This window comes from Rattus norvegicus, chromosome 6 (genome assembly GCF_036323735.1).
Source record: "Rattus norvegicus strain BN/NHsdMcwi chromosome 6, GRCr8, whole genome shotgun sequence".
NCBI lineage: Eukaryota > Metazoa > Chordata > Mammalia > Rodentia > Muridae > Rattus > Rattus norvegicus.
This window is the reverse complement of record NC_086024.1, coordinates 126,267,073-126,279,156: the sequence shown is the minus strand read 5'-3', so window position 1 is coordinate 126,279,156 and position 12,084 is coordinate 126,267,073. Positions and strand designations below refer to the sequence as shown.

The 12,084-nt window shown below is 42.4% G+C and overlaps 1 protein-coding gene and 1 pseudogene across 4 annotated transcripts in view; one reads left to right on the top strand and one right to left on the bottom strand.

Moving 5' to 3' along the window:
• Nucleotides 1–12,084, top strand: part of Catsperb (cation channel sperm associated auxiliary subunit beta) — a 378,659-nt gene that overhangs the window by 247,658 nt on the left and 118,917 nt on the right. The gene's annotated exons all lie outside the window — the stretch shown is intronic.
• Nucleotides 10,665–12,075, bottom strand: Ngrn-ps2 (neugrin, neurite outgrowth associated, pseudogene 2; annotated as a pseudogene).

Genomic DNA, 12,084 nt, shown 5'->3' with positions numbered 1-12,084 from the left:
TTATATTATTTGGGACTATTTCCCTAATTTCTTTCTCGGCTTGTTTCTCTTTTGTGTAGAGGAAAGCTATGGATTTATTTGAGTTAATTTTATACCAAGCCACTTTGCCAAAGGTGTTTATCAGGTTCAGTAGTTTTATGCTGGAACTTTGGGGATCACTTAAGTATACAATCATATCGTCTGCAAATAGTGATATTTTGACTTCTTCCTTTCCAATCTGTATCCCTTTGATCTCTTTTTCTTGTCTAATTGCTCTGTCTAGGACTTCAAGAACTATATTGAATAAGTAGAGAGAGAGTGAGCAGCCTTGTCTAGTCCCTGATTTTAGTGGGATTGCTTCAAGTTTCTCTCCATATAGTTTAATTTTAGCTACTGGTTTGCTGTATATGGCTTTCACTATATGGTATGGGGCTTGAATTGCTGATCTTTCTAGGACTTTTATCATGAAGGGGTGTTGAATTTTGTCAAATGCTTTCTCAGCATTTAATGAAATTATCATGTGGTTTTTATCTTTCACTTTGCTTATATACTGGACTACGTTGATGGTTTTCCATAGATTAAACCATCCCTGCATCCGTAAAAGGAAGCCTACTTGATCATGATGGATGATTGTTTTGATGTGCTCTTGGATTCAGTTTGCCAGATTTTTATTGAGGATCTTTGCATAGATATTCATAAGGGAAATTGGTCTGAAGTTCTCTTTCTTTGTTGGGTCTTTGTGTGGTTTAGGTATAAAAGTAATTGTGGCTTCATAGAAGGAATTCGGTAGTGCTCCATCTGTTTGCATTTCGTGGAATAGTTTGGATAGTATTGGTATGAGGTCTTCTATGAAGGTCTCATAGAATTCTGCACTGAACCCATCGGGACCTGGGCTCTTTTTGGTTGGGAGGCTTTTTTTTTTTTTTTTTTTTATTAACTTGAGTATTTCTTATATACATTTCGAGTGTTATTCCCTTTCCCGGTTTCCGGGCAAACATCCCCCTCCCCCCTCCCCTTCCTTATGGGTGTTCCCCTCCCAACCCTCCCACCATTGCCGCCCTCCCCCCATAGACTAGTTCACTGGGGGTTCACTCTTAGCAGGACCCAGGGCTTCCCCTTCCACTGGTGCTCTTACTAGGATATTCATTGCTACCTATGGGGTCAGAGTCCAGGGTCAGTCCATGTATAGTCTTTAGGTAGTGGCTTAGTCCCTGGAAGCTCTGGTTGCTTGGCATTGTTGTACTTTTGGGGTCTCGAGCCCCTTCAAGCTCTTCCAGTTCTTTCTCTGATTCCTTCAATAGGGGACCTATTCTCGGTTCAGTGGTTTGCTGCTGGCATTCGCCTCTGTATTTGCTGTATTCTGGCTGTGTCTCTCAGGAGCGATCTACATCCGGCTCCTGTCGGTCTGCACTTCTTTGCTTCATCCATCTAGTCCAATTGGGTGGCTGTATATGTATGGGCCAAATGTGGGACAGGCTCTGAATGGGTGTTCCTTCAGTCTCTGTTTTAATCTTTGCCTCTCCCTTCCCTGCCAAGGGTATTCTTTTTCCTCATTTAAAGAAGGAGTGAAGCATTCACATTTTGATCATCCGTCTTGAGTTTCGTTTGTTCTAGGGATCTAGGGTAATTCAAGCATTTGGGCTAATAGCCACTTATCAATGAGTGCATACCATGTATGTCTTTCTGTGATTGGGTTAGTTCACTCAGGATGATATTTTCCAGTTCCAACCATTTGCCTACGAATTTCATAAACTCGTTGTTTTTGATAGCTGAGTAGTATTCCATTGTGTAGATGTACCACATTTTCTGTATCCATTCCTCTGTTGAAGGGCATCTGGGTTCTTTCCATTTTCTGGCTATTATAAATAAGGCTGCGATGAACATAGTGGAGCACGTGTCTCTTTTATATGTTGAGGCATCTTTTGGGTATATGCCCAAGAGAGGTATAGCTGGATCCTCAGGCAGTTCAATGTCCAATTTTCTGAGGAACCTCCAGACTGATTTCCAGAATGGTTTTACCAGTCTGCAATCCCACCAACAATGGAGGAGTGTTCCTCTTTCTCCACAACCTCGCCAGCATCTGCTGTCACCTGAGTTTTTGATCTTAGCCAATTGCACTGGTGTGAGGTGAAATCTCAGGGTTGTTTTGATTTGCATTTCCCTTATGACTAAAGATGTTGAACCTTTCTTTAGGTGTTTCTCAGCCATTCGGTATTCCTCAGCTGTGAATTCTTTGTTTAGCTCTGAACCCCATTTTTTAATAGGGTTATTTGTTTCCCTGCGATCTAACTTCTTGAGTTCTTTGTATATTTTGGATATAAGGCCTCTATCTGTTGTCGGGTTGGTAAAGATCTTTTCCCAATCTGTTGGTTGCCGTTTTGTCCTAACCACAGTGTCCTTTGCCTTACAGAAGCTTTGCAGTTTTATGAGATCCCATTTGTCAATTCTTGATCTTAGAGCATAAGCCATTGGTGTTTTGTTCAGGAAATTTTTTCCAGTGCCCATGTGTTCCAGATGCTTCCCTAGTTTTTCTTCTATTAGTTTGAGTGTGTCTGGTTTGATGTGGAGGTCCTTGATCCACTTCGACTTAAGCTTTGTACAGGGTGATAAGCATGGATCGATCTGCATTCTTCTACATGTTGCCCTCCAGTTGAACCAGCACCATTTGCTGAAAATGCTATCTTTTTTCCATTGGATGGTTTTGGCTCCTTTGTCAAAAATCAAGTGACCATAGGTATGTGGGTTCATTTCTGGGTCTTCAATTCTATTCCATTGGTCTATCTGTCTGTCTCTGTACCAATACCATGCAGTTTTTATCACTATTGCTCTGTAATACTGCTTGAGTTCAGGGATAGTGATTCCCCCTGAAGTCCTTTTATTGTTGAGGATAGCTTTAGCTATCCTGGGTTTTTTGTTATTCCAGATGAATTTGCAAATTGTTCTGTCTAACTCTTTGAAGAATTGGATTGGTATTTTGATGGGGATTGCATTGAATCTGTAGATTGCTTTTGGTAAAATGGCCATTTTTACTATATTAATCCTGCCAATCCATGAGCATGGGAGATCTTTCCATCTTCTGAGGTCTTCTACAATTTCTTTCTTCAGTGACTTGAAGTTCTTATTGTACAGATCTTTTACTTGCTTGGTTAAAGTCACACCGAGGTACTTTATATTATTTGGGTCTATTATGAAGGGTGTCGTTTCCCTAATTTCTTTCTCGGCTTGTTTCTCTTTTGTATAGAGGAAGGCAACTGATTTATTTGAGTTAATTTTATACCCAGCCACTTTGCTGAAGTTGTTTATCAGCTTTAGTAGTTCTCTGGTGGAACTTTTGGGATCACTTAAATATACTATCATATCATCTGCAAATAGTGATATTTTGACCTCTTCTTTTCCGATCTGTATCCCTTTGATCTCCTTTTGTTGTCTGATTGCTCTGGCTAGAACTTCAAGAACTATATTGAATAAGTAGGGAGAGAGTGGGCAGCCTTGTCTAGTCCCTGATTTTAGTGGGATTGCTTCAAGTTTCTCTCCATTTAGTTTAATGTTAGCAACTGGTTTGCTGTATATGGCTTTTACTATGTTTAGGTATGGGCCTTGAATTCCTATTCTTTCCAGGACTTTTATCATGAAGGGGTGTTGAATTTTGTCTAATGCTTTCTCAGCATCTAATGAAATGATCATGTGGTTCTGTTCTTTCAGTTTGTTTATATAATGGATCACGTTGATGGTTTTCCGTATATTAAACCATCCCTGCATGCCTGGGATGAAGCCTACTTGATCATGGTGGATGATTGTTTTGATGTGCTCTTGAATTCGGTTTGCCAGAATTTTATTGAGTATTTTTGCGTCGATATTCATAAGGGAAATTGGTCTGAAGTTCTCTTTCTTTGTTGTGTCTTTGTGTGGTTTAGGTATAAGAGTAATTGTAGATTCGTAGAAGGAATTCGGTAGGGCTCCATCTGTTTCAATTTTGTGGAATAGTTTGGATAATATTGGTATGAGGTCTTCTATGAAGGTTTGATAGAATTCTGCACTAAACCCATCTGGACCTGGGCTCTTTTTGGTTGGGAGACCTTTAATGACTGCTTCTATTTCCTTAGGAGTTATGGGGTTGTTTAACTGGTTTATCTGTTCCTGATTTAACTTTGATACCTGGTATCTGTCTAGGAAATAGTCCATTTCCTGAAGATTTTCAAATTTTGTTGAATATAGGTTTTTATAGTAAGATCTGATGATTTTTTGAATTTCCTCTGAATCTGTAGTTATGTCTTCCTTTTCATTTCTGATTTTGTTAATTTGGACGCACTCTCTGTGTCCTCTCGTTAGTCTGGCTAAGGGTTTATCTATCTTGTTGATTTTCTCAAAGAACCAACTTTTGGTCCTGTTGATTCTTTCTATGGTCCTTTTTGTTTCTACTTGGTTGATTTCAGCTCTGAGTTTGATTATTTCCTGCCTTCTACTCCTCCTGGGTGTATTTGCTTCTTTTTGTTCTAGAGCTTTTAGGTGTGCTGTCAAGCTGCTGACATATGCTCTTTCCTGTTTCTTTCTGCAGGCACTCAGCGCTATGAGTTTTCCTCTTAGCACAGCTTTCATTGTGTCCCATAAGTTTGAGTATGTTGTATCTTCATTTTCATTAAATTCTAAGAAGTTTTTAATTTCTTTCTTTATTTCTTCCTTGACCAGGTTATCATTGAGTAGAGCATTGTTCAATTTCCACGTATATGTGGGCATTCTTCCCTTATTGTTATTGAAGACCAGTTTTAGGCCGTGGTGGTCCGATAGCACGCATGGGATTATTTCTATCTTTCTGTACCTGTTGAGGCCCGTTTTTTGACCAATTATATGGTCAATTTTGGAGAAAGTACCATGAGGAGCTGAGAAGAAGGTATATCCTTTTGCTTTAGGATAGAATGTTCTATAAATATCCGTTAAGTCCATTTGGCTCATGACTTCTCTTAGTCTGTCGACATCACTGTTTAATTTCTGTTTCCATGATCTGTCCATTGATGAGAGTGGGGTGTTGAAATCTCCCACTATTATTGTGTGAGGTGCAATGTGTGTTTTGAGCTTTAGTAAGGTTTCTTTTACGTATGTAGGTGCCCTTGTATTTGGGGCATAGATATTTAGGATTGAGAGTTCATCTTGGTGGATTTTTCCTTTGATGAATATGAAGTGTCCTTCCTTATCTTTTTTGATGACTTTTAGTTGGAAATTGATTTTATTTGATATTAGAATGGCTACTCCAGCTTGCTTCTTCTGACCATTTGCTTGGAAAGTTGTTTTCCAGCCTTTCACTCTGAGGTAGTGTCTGTCTTTGTCTCTGAGGTGTGTTTCCTGTAGGCAGCAGAATGCAGGGTCCTCGTTGCGTATCCAGTTTGTTAATCTATGTCTTTTTATTGGGGAGTTGAGGCCATTGATATTGAGAGATATTAAGGAATAGTGATTATTGTTTCCCTTTATATTCATATTTGGATGTGAGGTTATGTTTGTGTGCTTTCATTCTCTTTGTTTTGTTGCCAAGACGATTAGTTTCTTGCTTCTTCTAGGGTATAGCTTGCCTCCTTATGGTGGGCTTTACCATTTATTATCCTTTGTAGTGCTGGATTTGTAGAAAGATATTGTGTAAATTTGGTTTTGTCATGGAATATCTTGGTTTGTCCATCAATGTTAATTGAGAGTTTTGCTGGATACAGTAACCTGGGCTGGCATTTGTGTTCTCTTAGGGTCTGTATGACATCAGTCCAGGATCTTCTGGCCTTCATAGTTTCTGGCGAGAAGTCTGGTGTGATTCTGATAGGTCTCCCTTTATATGTTACTTGACCTTTTTCCCTTACTGCTTTTAATATTCTTTCTTTATTTTGTGCGTTTGGTGTTTTGACAATTATGTGACGGGAGGTGTTTCTTTTCTGGTCCAATCTATTTGGAGTTCTGTAGGCTTCTTGTATGCCTATGGGTATCTCTTTTTTTAGGTTAGGGAAGTTTTCTTCTATGATTTTGTTGAAGATATTTACTGGTCCTTTGAGCTGGGAGTCTTCACTCTCTTCTATACCTATTATCCTTAGGTTTGATCTTCTCATTGAGTCCTGGATTTCCTGTATGTTTTGGACCAGTAGCTTTTTCCGCTTTACATTATCTTTGACAGTTGAGTCAATGATTTCTATGGAATCTTCCGCTCCTGAGATTCTCTCTTCCATCTCTTGTATTCTGTTGGTGAAGCTTGTATCTACAGCTCCTTGTCTCTTCTTTTGGTTTTCTATATCCAGGGTTGTTTCCATGTGTTCTTTCTTGATTGCTTCTATTTCCATTTTTAATTCCTTCATCTGTTTGATTGTGTTTTCCTGGAATTCTTTCAGGGATTTTTGCCATTCCTCTCTGTAGGCCTCTACTTGTTTATTAATGATTTCCTGTGTTTCCCTAAGTGTGTTCATGTCTTTCTTGAAGTCCTCCAGCATCATGATCAAATATGATTTTGAAACTAGATCTTGCTTTTCTGGTGTGTTTGGATATTCCATGTTTGTTTTGATTGGAGAATTGGGCTCCGATGATGGCATGCAGTCTTGGTTTCTGTTGCTTGGGTTCCTGCGCTTGCCTCTCGCCATCAGATTATCTCTAGTGTTACTTTGTTCTGCTATTTCTGACAGTGGCTAGACTGACCTATAAGCCTGTGTGTCAGGAGTGCTGTAGACCTGTTTTCCTCTCTTTCAGTCAGTTATGGGGACAGTGTGTTCTGCTTTCCGGCGTGTAGTTTTTCCTCTCTACAGGTCTTCAGCTGTTCTTGTGGGCCTGTGTCTTGAGTTCACCAGGCAGCTTTCTTGCAGCAGAAATTTTGGTCTTACCTGTGGTCCCGAGGCTCAGGTTCGCTCGTGGGGTGCTGCCCAGGGGCTCTCTGCAGCGGCAGCAACCAGGAAGACCTGTGCCGCCCCTTCCGGGAGCTTCAGTGCACCAGGGTTCCAGATGGTCTTTGGCTTTTTCCTCTGGCGTCCGAGATGTGTGTGCAGGGAGCAGTCTCTTCTGGTTTCCCAGGCTTGTCTGCCTCTCTGAAGGTTTAGCTCTCCCTCCCACGGGATTTGGGTGCAGAGAACTGTTTATCCGGTCTGTTTCTTTCAGGTTCCGGCGGCGGTGTCTCAGGCGCAGAAGTCCTGCCGCTCCTGGGCCCTCCCCCACGGGAGCCCAGCGGCCTTATACAGTTTCCTCTTGGGCCAGGGATGTGGGCAGGGGTGAGCAGTGTTGGTGGTCTCTTCCGCTCTGCAGCCTCAGGAGTGCCCACCTGACCAGGCGGTTGGGTCTCTCTCTCACCGGGTCTGGGAGCAGAGAGCTGCTGCGGGCCGGGATCCGCGGGTGTGGGACTTCCGGTAAACACAGACCGTGCCTCCTAGAGAAATTCTGCTTCCGTGTCCCAAGCTCACCAGGCAGCTTTCTTGCAGCAGAAAGTTTGGTCTTACCTGTGGTCCCGAGGCTCAGGTTCGCTCGTGGGGTGCTGCCCAGGGGCTCTCTGCAGCGGCAGCAACCAGGGAGACCTGTGCCGCCCCTTCCGGGAGCTTCAGTGCACCAGGGTTCCAGATGGTCTTTGGCTTTTTCCTCTGGCGTCCGAGATGTGTGTGCAGGGAGCAGTCTCTTCTGGTTTCCCAGGCTTGTCTGCCTCTCTGAAGGTTTAGCTCTCCCTCCCACGGGATTTGGGTGCAGAGAACTGTTTATCCGGTCTGTTTCTTTCAGGTTCCGGCGGCGGTGTCGGTTGGGAGGCTTTTAATGACTGCTTCTATTACTTTAGGAGTTATGGGGTTGTTTAAATGGTTTATCTGTTCCTGATTTAACTTGGGTGCCTGGTATCTGTCTAGGAAATTGTGCATTTCATGCAGATTTTCAAGTTTTGTTGAATATAGGCTTTTGTAGTAGGATCTGATGATTTTTTTAATTTCCTCTGGTTCTGTTTTTCTGTCTCCCTTTTCATTTCTGATTTTGTTAATTTGGACACACTCTTTGTGTCCTCTGGTAAGTCTGGCTAAGGGTTTATCAATCTTGTTGATTTTCTCAAAGAACCAGCTTTTGGTTCTGTTCATTCTTTGTATACTCCTTTTTGTTTCTACTTGGTTGATTTCAGCTCTGAGTTTGATTATTTCCTACCTTCTACTCCTCCTGGGTGTGTTGGCTTCTTTTTGTTCTACAGCTTTTAGGTGTGCTGTCAAGCTGCTGATATATGCTCTCTCCTGTTTCTTTCTGCAGGCACTCAGAGCTATGAGTTTTCCTCTTAGCACAGCTTTCATTGTGTCCCATAAGTTTGGGTATATTGTACCTTCATTTTCACTAAATTCTAAGAAGTCTCTAATTTCTTTCTTTATTTCTTCCTTGACCAGGTTATCATTGAGTAGAGCATTGTTCAACTTCCATGTATATGTGGGCGTTCTTTTCTTACTGGTATTGAAGACCAGCTTTAGCCCGTGTTGCTCTGATAGGATGCATGGGATTATTTCAATCTTTCTGTATCTGTTGAGGCCTGTTTTATGACCGATTATATGTTCAATTTTGGAGAAAGTACCGTGAGGTGGTGAGAAGAAGGTATATCCTTTTGTTTTAGGATAGAATGTTCTATAAATATCTGTTAAGTCCATTTGGTTCATGACTTCTCTTAGTCTGTCTATGTCTCTGTTTAATTTCTGTTTCCATGATCTGTCCACTGATGAGAGTGGGGTGTTGAAATCTCATACTATTATTGTGTGAGGTGCAAGGTGTACTTTAAGCTCTAGTAAGGTTTCTTTTATGTATGTATGTGCCCTTGTATTTGGAGCATAGATATTTATGCTTGAGAGTTCATCTTGGTGGATTTTTCCTTTGACGAATATGAAGTGTCCTTCCTTATCTTTTTTGATTACTTTTGGTTGAAAATAGATTTTATTCGATATTAGAATGGCTACTTCAGCTTGTGTCTTCAGACCATTTTCTTGGAAAGTTGTTTTCCAGCCTTTTACTCTGAGGTAGTGTCTGTCTTTGTCTCTGAGGTGGATTTCCTGTAGGCAGCAAAATGTTGGGTCCGCGTTGCATATCCAGTTTATTAATCTGTGTCTTTTTATTGGGGAATTGAGTCCATTGATGTTGAGAGATGTTAAGTAATAATGATTGTTGTTTTCTATTATATTCGTGTTTGGATGTGAGATTATGTTTGTGCTTGTCTTTGTTTTGTTGCACGATTAGTTTTTTGCTTTGCCTATGGTGTAGCTTGCCTCCTTATGTTGGGCTTTACCATTTATTATCCTTTGTAGGGCTGCATTTGTAGAAAGATACTGTGTAAATTTGGTTTTATCATGGAATATCTTGGTTTCTCCATCTATGCTAATTGAGAGCTTTGCTGGATACAATAACCTGGGCTGGCATTTGTGTTCTCTTAGGGTCTATATGACATCTGTCCAGCATCTTCTGGCTTTCATAGTCTCCAGTGAGAAGTCTGCTGTAATTCTGATAGGTCTGGCTTTTTATGTTACTTGACCTTTTTCCCTTACTGCTTTTAATATTCTTTCTTTGTTTTGTGCGTTTGGTGTTTTGACTATTATGTGGCAGGAGGAATTTCTTTTCTGGTCCAATCTATTTGGAGTTCTGTAGGCTTCTTGTATGTTTATGGGCATCTCTTTCTTTAGGTTAGGGAAGTTTTCTTCTAAGATTTTTTGAAGATATTTACTGGTCCTTTGAGTTGGGATTCTTCACTCTCTTCTATACCTATTATCCTTAGGTTTGATCTTCTCATTGTGTCCTGGATTTCCTGTATGTGTTGGGCCAGTATCTTTTTCCGTTTTACATTATCTTTGACAGTTGTGTAGATGACTTCTATGGAATCTTCTGCTCCTGAGATTCTCTCTTCTATCTCTTCATTCTCTTGGTGATCTAAGGCTCCTTGTCTCTTCCTTTGGTTTTCTATGTCCAGGATTGTCTCCCTTTGGGCTTTCTTTGTTGCTTCTATTTCCATTTTTAATTCCTTCACTTGTTTGATTGTGTTTTCCTCTAATTCTTTCAGGGATTTTTTGTATTTCCTGTCTATAGTCTTCTGCTTGTTTATTTGTGTTTTCCTGCATTTCTCTAAGGGAGTTCTTTATGTCTTTCTTGAAGTCCTTCATCATCATGATCAAATGTGATTTTAAATCTAGAGCTTGCTTTTCTGGTGTGTTTGGATATTCAGTGTTTGCTTTGGTGGGAGAATTGGGCTCCGATGATGCTATGTAGTCCTGGTTTCTGTTGCTTGGGTTCCTGCACTTGCCTCTCGTCATCAGGTTGTCTCTGGTGTTAACTTGTTCTGCTATTTCTGACAGTGGCTAGACCGTCCTATAGGCCTGTGTGTCAGGAGTGCTGGAGACCTGTTTTCCTGTTCTCTTTCAGCCAGTTATGGGAACAGAGTGTTTTGCTTTCAGGCGTATAGTTGTTCCTGTCTACTGGTCTTCAGGTGTTTCTGTGGGCATGTGTACTGAGTCCACCAGGCAGGTCACTTGGAGCAGAAAAGTTGGTCTTGTCTCTGGTCTCGGGTCTGGAATCGCTTCTCAGATCCGGGTTTCAGCTCTCCGTGAAGGCAGCAACCAGAAGGGCCTGCCCCAACTTCGCTCACAGACCCTGTGCACTCGGGCCCAGATGGCACTAGGCGTTTTCCTCTAGCATCAGAAATGTGGGCAGAGAGTAGCCTCCTCTGGCTTCCCAGGTGTGTCTGCCCCCTGAAGGTTTAGCTCTCCCTCCCATGGGATTTGGGTGCAGGGAGCTATTTGACTGGGTCCCTACAGATCCAGGTGGTGTCTGGACCACAGCTATGAGTGCCCCTATCTTCCTGTTCCCAGAGGCCCAAAAGGTTTCCTATTGGGCCAGGGATGTGGGCAGGGGTGGCAGTACTAGCGGTCTCTCTAGCCCTGCAGTCTCAGGAGTGCCCATCTTGTCTGAGTGGTGAGCTCTCTCTCCCATGGGGTTTGGGAGCAGGGAGCTGTAGGCTGGGATCAGCAAGGTTCGGGCCCCAAATAGAAACTGGAAGTGCCTGGTCCCAGAGGAATTTTGCCTTTGTGAGTCCTGAGTACACCAGGCAGGTCACTTGGAGCAGAAAAGTTGATCTTACCTCTGGTCTCAGGCCTTGAGTCGCTTCTCAGATCCAGGTTTCAGCTCTCCATGAGGGCAGCAACCAGAAGGGTCTGCCCTGCCTTCACTCTGGACCCTGTGCACATGGGGCCCAGGTGGCGCTAGGCATTTTCCTCTACAGTCAGAAATGTGGGCAGAGAATAGTCTTCTCTGCCTTCCCAGGTGTGTCTGCCCCTCTGAAGGTTTAGCTCTCCCTCTCACAGGATTTGGGTGCAGGGAGCTGTTTGACTGGGTCCATACAGATCCAGGCGGTGTCTGGACCACAGCTATGAGTGCCCCTATCTTCCTGTCCTTTTATTCCTTTCTTCTCGTTTCTTCTGTGCCTCTGTTCTGGGAGTGTTTGACTTTACCACTTTCAGAGCTCTGCTGTGAGTCTGACTTTTAGAATACACTTCATTCCCCGGCATCAGCAGAGGGCCAGATACAGGATGGCCTGCACTGAGCAGCTTTAAGGTATCTTCAGAAACAGGAAGCTGCCAAACCACTGAGGTAATCCCGGCTTTTTTCAAGACCTTTTGGTCCAGCTTCAGTTTCTGCTCTAAAATGGGTACAAACTTACTTCTTAAAACCCTTCAGATAACATTGCTGACATCAAAGCCTTCTGCCAACCTGGGAACTGACCAGGACTCTGAAAATTCCTTATGTAAATACCACATCTGCTCCATGACTTCCTACCTCAGTGTTCTAGGTGGGGCATCTGGAGCCTCCATTTGCCTTTGAATTTTCTGGAATCGCATTGCTTTTTTCTGTTGTTTCAAAGCGCTGGGGGAAACAACCAATGGCAAAAGCCATGCGTGGAAGCAATATGAGTGTTTCAACAAAGTTTTGGACTAAATTTTGGAGATCCCAGCCCTCTTGTCTGACCACTAAGGCAGCTCAGCCATGTCTGCCAGGTTAAAGTGCTCTGTGTACACCACCCCAGAAATCTAACACCTACACCACCTGAGCATTTAAGCACGCTGAACTCTCTAACTGGTGATGAAAGACGTCACTAGTCATGCTACTTTT